Here is an 8,430-nt window from a genome sequence, read left to right on the forward strand (position 1 = left end):
AGTGGTTGTTCAGTGGTTTGTCTACAAGAAACCAAGTGCATGCACATTGATCATAGGTTCATTAGAAAGTTCTGTCCTCAATGCTTTGACAATTTTGCATATGTGCCTTCGGTCGGTGCATCAGCTGGTATGGTTGTTATTTGGAATTCTTCCTTTTTTGAGGGCAAATTAATTGAGGCCAAACCTTTTGGCATTATTGTGGAGTTTCTTTCCAAACATACATCTGAAGTTTGGAAACTAGTGACCGTTTATGGCCCTTGTTAGAGTCCTGCACGTGATGAGTTTGTGCAGTGGTTATATAATCTGGACATTAATTGTGATGACAAATGGCTTCTTTTGGGAGATTTTAACTTTATGAGGTCACTTGAAAACTGTAACTTTCCTGGTGGTAATGTCAATGACATTTTTTTGTTCAACGAAATCATAGGTCACTTGGGTCTTATTGAGCTGCCAATTAAGGGAAGGCAATTCACTTGGTCTAATATGCAGTCTCAGCCCCTTCTTGAACAAATTGACTGGTTCTTCACCTTAGTTGCTTGGACCTCCGATCATCCAAACACTTTGGTTTTGCCTCTTGCGCAATCGACATCAGATCATGTCCCTTGTGTTGTCACAATTGCCACGGCCATCCCCAAGGCTAGAGTTTTTCACTTTGAAAATTACTGGGTTGACTTACCTGGCTTTCATGAGTGTATTGCACAGGTTTGGGACATCACGGCGCGTAAACCTATAGCTGCTTTAACAATATCTGCTAAGTTCAAAGCGCTCAGACATGCATTAAAACAATGGCATTTAAAGCTCTCCACAGTTAAGGCACTAATCTCTGATTGTAACAAAGTTATTCTATACTTTGATGAGCTGGAGGAGATTCGGCCATTAAGTTGGCCTGAATTCAATTTCAGACGAATAGTTAAGTTGCATCTGCAAGATATGTTACACTGGCAATATGTTTATTGGAAACAACGCTGCACGATCCGAAGCATTAAGGTTGGGGAAGGAAATTCTAAATTTTTCCACGCTATGGCCACCGAAAGATATCGAAGGAATACAATTTCTTCAATCAAGAATTCGGCGGGTGAGGTGGTCTCTGATCACCAAATATTGGCGGGCATGTTTTAGTCTGATTTCAATCAACGCATGGGCCATGCAAAAGGAATACAAATGGGTTTTGATCTGCCCAATTTAATTCAGAGAGTTGACGGTCTGGAAGATCTATCTTTTCGGTTCACGGATTCTGAGGTTGATGCTGTAATTAAGAACATACCATGCGACCGTGCTCCGGGCCCAGATGGCTTTACTGGTCTGTTCTTAAAGAGGTGCTGGTCTATTCTCAAGGAGGATTTTATGCAACTTGTCAATGAATTTTATGAGGGGAGGTGTAATTTGGAATGTCTCAACAATTCCTTAATCACCTTGGTCCCCAAGAAGCTAAGTCCAGAAGTGGTTGGTGATTTCAGGCTGATCTCCTTGACAAACACGCGTTTAAAGTTCCTGACTAAGCTGCTAGCTAGTCGCCTACAAAAAGTGATTCTGAGATGCATACACCACAACCAATACGGTTTTCTTCGTTGCCGATCTATACAAGACTGTCTAGCCTGGTGTTTCGAATATATTCATCAATGCAAAGCATCTAAACGACCCATCATCCTCCTCAAGCTTGATTTCACTAAGGCCTTTGATACACTTGAGCATGAGGCCATCCTCTGAATCCTACAATGCAAGGGTTTTGATGCTCGTTGGACTGTCTGGATTAATAGCATTTTGTCCACGGGTTCTTCTTCTGTCCTCTTAAATGGTGTGCCAGGTAATCATTTTGTTTGCAGATCGGGTGTACACCAAGGAGTCCCGCTATCTCCGCTATTATTTGTCATTGCGGTGGATTTGCTTCAGTCTGTAGTCAATGAGATGTGCTCAAGAGGCATTCTCAATTTGCCAATCCCAACAAGCTCCAATGACTACCCGATCGTACAATATGCCGATGACACACTTGTTGTTTTGCCTGCGATTGATGGCCAGCTAATCGCTTTTAAGGAGATGCTCACTACCTTTGCAGCATCAACTGGTTTACGCGTTAACTTCAGTAAGTCATCTCTTATCCCAATCAATATGACTGATGAAGAGGGCGCTCGGGTCGCCAACCTACTAGGCTGTGATGTAGGATCTATGCCTTTCACATACCTAGGGCTACCTATGGGCACTTCTAGACCCACGATCTATGATTTGCTGCCATTTGTGGATCGTATTGAGTGAAGGTTGTCTGCTTCCTCGTGTTTGCTAAATCAAGGCAGTCGGCTGCAACTGCTACAGTCAGTACTTTGTTCAATGCCAATCTACTTCATGTGCACATTATCTCTCCCTAAGGGCATCTTGCAACAGATTGAGAGAATCATGCGTCAATGTCTGTGGAGAGGCAACACAGATAATCCTCGACAATCCTTAGCTGCTTGGGATCGGGTCTGTAGACCTAAGAAGTGTGGTGGTTTGGGTGTGCTAAATTTGGGTCTCCAAAACAAAGCCTTGTTACTCAAGCATCTTTTCAAGTTTTTTAACAGAATGGACGTGCCTTGGGTCACATTAATTTGGGACACTTATTATGCTGCTTCGCCGCCATAGGTTACACAGAGTTGTGGCTCTTTTTGGTGGAGGGATGTCATGAGATTGTACACCAACTTCTGCAAGTTAGCCGTCCCACAAGTGCATGCTGGCAACATAGTGGTATTCTGGCTTGATCGATGGCAGCTGGGAAATAATGTGGTCCTTTTGTGCGAGCAATTCCCTAGGCTCCATTCTTTTGTCATTAATGACACAATCACTGTCAGAGAGTTTTTGGAGCTTCCAGAGATCTCGGAGCACTTTCATCTGCCTCTATCGCAAGAGGCATATACTGAACTAACTCAGCTCCAAGACTTTCTCACTTTAGTCAACTTGAATGAGGAGGGTAAGGACATATGGAAGTGGTCTTCCAAATCTGGGGAGTTCAAATCAAAGATATATTATGAGTCTTGCTTCTCACATTTGGTGGTCGATCCCACCTTCAAATGGATTTGGAAGTGTGCCTGCACGCTAAAGTTTAAAGTGTTTGGATGGCTTCTTTTAATGGACCGTTTAAACACTAGGGATATGATGCAACGCAGGAACTGGATCATCCAGGATGATACGTGTGTTCTTTGCCTCTCTGCTACACATGAGGATCGTGCACACCTTTTCTTTGTCTGCAACTTCAGCCAGAGGGTTTGGAATTACCTTGGGATTTCTTGGAATGCTCAACGCAACCAGAATACATATGACATGGCTCTTGCTGCTAGGAGGGACTTTGGTTATCCTTTCTTCACTGAGGTGGTTTTTACTGCTACTTGGAACATCTGGATTCAAAGGAATGGGAAAATCTTTAGAAATGAGAGACCTACCTTCATTTCTTGGAGGAGGAACATCATACATGATATTTCCTTATTAGCTCATAGAATCAAATGTAAATATAGGGATAGTCTAGTTTCCTGGATAGCCTCTCTCTCATAGATCTCTTGTAAGTATCACTCTCTTTGCTTCTAGTTTCTCTGTAATTATGTAGATGTAATTATGTAGACCTTTTTATCTAATAAAACACTATGAGGCTGTTGCCTTGTAGTACATAGTCAAAAATTGTACCACTCACTTTATCTCGTGCATGCATGCACACACACTACCACTCGCCATTATCCATCACACACATGCAATCTTTTTCTTCAGGTCGGTCGCCCATGCATGCACACACACACACCTCCCCCTCTACATCATATCGGGCATTCGTTATCTCTCACGTGCATCCACAACGATCGATGTTCCTCTATATGTGTGTATATATAGCTAGGTCTTTTCCAGTTTTCCACACAAACCGATCGATCTATATATCTAGTGAGGTCTCACCCTCTTTCCCATGTACACATCAATCAATATATACCTCTCGATATAGGATTACATAGCTTATACACCCACATTAATTATATATCCAACGCCCCCCTCTCAACATCCATGCCTTCCGCTTAATCTCTCAGATGCACGCACAATGGCGAAGACAGGGGCAGCAAGGGCTCCCCCCTAACATCACTATATATTGAGGCTAATATGAATGTGATCAGTAGATAAATTGCTGGTAAAATGGTTTAAGTTGATGAATTGTTCCTCCTCGTAAAGGATTAGCAATGCTTGGCCCCCCTAGCTCATCTATTTTTCATGGCTCAGCCACTAAGCGCAACAGCGCACGTTCTTGCCCCTCTCTTTAAATATCGATCTCACACTTGTGCACTCCTTCATAGTCTCCCTCCACTTGGCCCCTTGCACCATCTTCCAGCCCCAACCAGATTTTGCCACATGTACAATCTAGAAGACTCCATAGCTGAACTTGAGCATAATGCACAAACCTCAAAACACAAGTGCTTCTCCTTTGTTTTAGAATCTTTCGTATCATAACTGCCCAAACTTTTTTTTCTTGTTGAATTGCCATTATTTGTTTTCACTTTATGCTTTACAAGGCACAATTCCATGAATCATACAATAGATTAACTTTTTTATAAAAACTAATTGATTTTGAATGAGATGAACTATAAGAATTATACGAATCTCTACATCATGCATATATGACTCAAAGCTTACTTGCTATAGTGTGGTATTTATTCATAATTTGGTTGCCAAATCTGATGTGTGCAATGCTACCTTACTAGTACTTCCAGTATGTGCAAAACACGTAAATTAGAATTCCAATGGCATGCTACACAGTGTCTCTCTTTCATTTCATGAAGCCACGTGGCACATGTGGAGGCGTTGTCGCGACCTCCTTGTGTGGAGTGATCACAGTCACGTGCTGCTGGTTCCATAAGAATGTACTCGTCCTCTCTCACGCACACTGGCAGTACATGCACGAAGAGAATATGTGCATGCACGCACTCATTCCCTTGCATGCACACGCGGGTAAATGGTGGGACACATTTTTGTACGAAGATCCTCCCCATGTGATAGTTTGATGCGTGTAAATTCCTTCACTTCATTGGTGGTCAATTAATACAACGTGTGCAAATTGAGTGGACGTGAGGGAGGAAGTAATTGAGAAAGACATTACTACTCCACCGCATGCATGTAGTTAAATCATGTGTTGCTACTTCCATTGGTATCCTTCGTATTTTGTGCTGATTTTGACCATATTTTTAAGTAACATAATATTTATGCATGTCACAAAAAGTGGCACAAAAAAGGGGCCAATAAACTAGGATGCAAGCAGCATGATCAATTTTTGCCATGGCTACTATTGGTGACCTTTGTATTTAAATATGGACGGCGTGGAGTAGTACTATCTTTATCTTAGCCTTGTAGGGCTCTCCCAGCGCCTAGGCTCGCCTCCCCGCCTCGCCCACTGATACGTCTCCGTCGTATCTACTTTTCCAAACACTTTTGCCCTTGTTTTGGACTCTAACTTGTATGATTTGAATGGAACTAACCCGGACTGAGGCTGTTTTCAGCAGAATTACCATGGTGTTGTTTTATGTGCAGAAAACAAATATTCTCGGAATGACCTGAAACTCCACGGGAGGTCTTATAAAAAATAATAAAAAATCCTTGCCAAATATGAAGACCAGGGGGCCCACACCCTTCTCACAAGGGTGGGGGCGCCCCCCCTAGGGCGTGCCCCCTACCTCGTGGGCCCCCTGGAGACCCTCCGACGCCAACTCCAACTCTATATATTTTCTTTCGGAGAGAAAAAAATCAGAGAGAAGAAATCATCGCGTTTTACGATACGGAGGCTCCACCAAGCCCTAAAACCTCTCGGGAGGGCTGATCTGGAGTCCGTTCGGGGCTCCGGAGAGGGGGATTCGTCATCGTTGTCATCATCAACCATCCTCCATCACCAATTTCATGATGCTTACCGCCGTGCGTGAGTAATTCCATCGTAGGCTTGCTGGACGGTGATGGGTTGGATGAGATTTATCATGTAATCGAGTTAGTTTTGTTAGGGTTTGATCCCTAGTGTCCACTATGTTCCGAGATTGATGTTGCTATGACTTTGCCATGCTTAATGCTTGTCACTAGGGTCCGAGTGCCATGATTTCAAATCTGAACCTATTATGTTTTCATGAATATATGTGAGTTCTTGATCCTATCTTGCAAGTCTATAGTCACCTACTATGTGTTATGATCCGGCAACCCCGAAGTGACAATAATCGGGATCACTCCCAGTGATGACCGTAGTTTGAGGAGTTCATGTATTCACTATGTGCTAATGCTTTGTTCCGGTTCTCTATTAAAAGGAGGCCACTGCCACGGGAGGGTAGGACAAAAGATGTCATGCAAGTTCTTTTCCATAAGCATGTATGACTATATACGGAATACATGCCTACATTACATTGATGAATTGGAGCTAGTTCTGTGTCACCCTATGTTATGACTGTTACATGATGAACCGCATCCGGCATAATTATCCATCACTGATCCGGTGCCTACGAGTTTTCCATATACTGGTTTACGCTTATTTAATTTCTCACTGCTACTGTTACAATCAATACAGAATACCAGAAATATTACTTTTGCTGTCTTTACTTTTGTTGCCACTACCACCACTATCATATTACTTTGCTACTAAACACTTTGCTGCAGATACTAAGTTTCCAGGTGTGGTTGAATTGACAACTCAGCTGCTAATACTTGAGAATATTCTTTGGCTCCCCTTGTGTCGAATCAATAAATTTGGGTTGAATACTCTACCCTCGAAAGCTGTTGCTATCCCCTATACTTGTGGGTTATCACCCACCGAATCCCGCCATGGATAATCCCTTAGATCCCAGGACCCTGCAGGCTACCCTCTCGCTGCGGCCCACATCACTGCCGCCTTTGAGCGAAACCCACATGTGTTTTAGAGGGGATACATTGCTCTGGAATCACAGATTGGTGGTGCCGGAGGACATGTCAGGGCTGCGTTTAAGGTGGTGCACAGCAAGGGCAAATCGGATCGAGGAAGTGTCGCATCGATTGGAGAGAAGTTCGAAGGAGTTGCACCAGGTGCAGCATAAGGCGGAGGCGCAAGTTGATCTCATGGGAGAGATGCTGAGGGATGTCAGCATCTGGCAGTGTCGCGTTGATTTCGAGCTAGGGCTAATGGCAGAGATCTGTTGGGGAACGCAACATGCAATTTCAAAAAAACCCCAACGATCACGCGAGATCTATCTAGGAGATGCAAAGCAACGAGAGGAGAAGAGTGTGTCCACGTACCCTCGTAGACCGAAAACGGAAGCATTAGGTTAACCCGGTTGATGTAGTCGAACGTCTTAATGATCCAACCGATCCATGTACAGAACGTACGGTACCTCTGTGTTCAGCACACGTTCAGCTCGATGATGTCCCTCGAGCTCTTGATCCAGTAGAGGGTCGAGGGAGAGTTTCTACAGCACGATGGCGTGGTGACGGTGATGGTGATGTGATCCGCGCAGGGCTTCGCCTATGCACTATGATGCTACGACCGGAGTAAACTGTGGAGGGGGGCACCGCACACAGCTAAGAGAAATCTTGGTGTGCCTTTGGGGTACCCCCCCTCCGCCCCCGTATATAAAGGGGGGAAGAGGAGGTGGCCGGCCCAAGGGGCGCACACCAAGGGGGGAGTCCTACCTAGACTCCCAGTCCAAGTAGGATTCACCCCCCTTCCTTCCAACGGAGAGGGGAAAGGGGAAAGGAAGGAGAAGGAGAAGGAGAAGGAAAGAGGGGGCCGTGCCCCCTCCCCTTGTACAATTCGGATTGGGCAAGGGGGGGGGGTCGTGCGCCACCTCCCGTCGCCTGCCTCCTCTCCTCCACTATGGACCATTAGGCCCATTAACTTTCAGAGACACCTGTAGAGCATCTTTATAATCACGCAGTTACGTTCTGACATTTGATAGCACACAAGGTGTTCCTCCGATATTCGGGAGTTGTATAATCTCATAGTCAGAGGAATATGTATAAGTCATAAAGAAAGCAATAGCAATAAAACTAAACAATCATTATGTTAAGATAATGGATGGGTCTTGTCCATGACATCATTCTCTAATGATGTGATCCCGTTCATCAAATGACAACACATGTCTATGGTTAGGAAACTTAACCATCTTTGATTAACGAGCTAGTCAGGTAGAGGCATATTAGGGACACTCTATTTTGTCTACGTATTCACACATGTACTCCGTTTCTAGTTAATACAATTCTAGCATGAACAATAAACATTTATCATGATATAAGGAAATATAAATAACAACTTTATTTTTGCCTCTAGGGCATATTTCCTTCAGTCTCCCATTTGCACTAGAGTCAATAATCTAGATTACATAGTAATGATTCTAACACCCATGGAGTCTTGGTGTTGATCATGTTTTGCTCGTGAGAGAGGCTTAGTCAACGGGTCTTCGACATTCAGATCAGTATGTATCTTGTAAATCTCTA

Source organism: Triticum aestivum, chromosome 4A (genome assembly GCF_018294505.1).
Source record: "Triticum aestivum cultivar Chinese Spring chromosome 4A, IWGSC CS RefSeq v2.1, whole genome shotgun sequence".
Lineage (NCBI taxonomy): Eukaryota > Viridiplantae > Streptophyta > Magnoliopsida > Poales > Poaceae > Triticum > Triticum aestivum.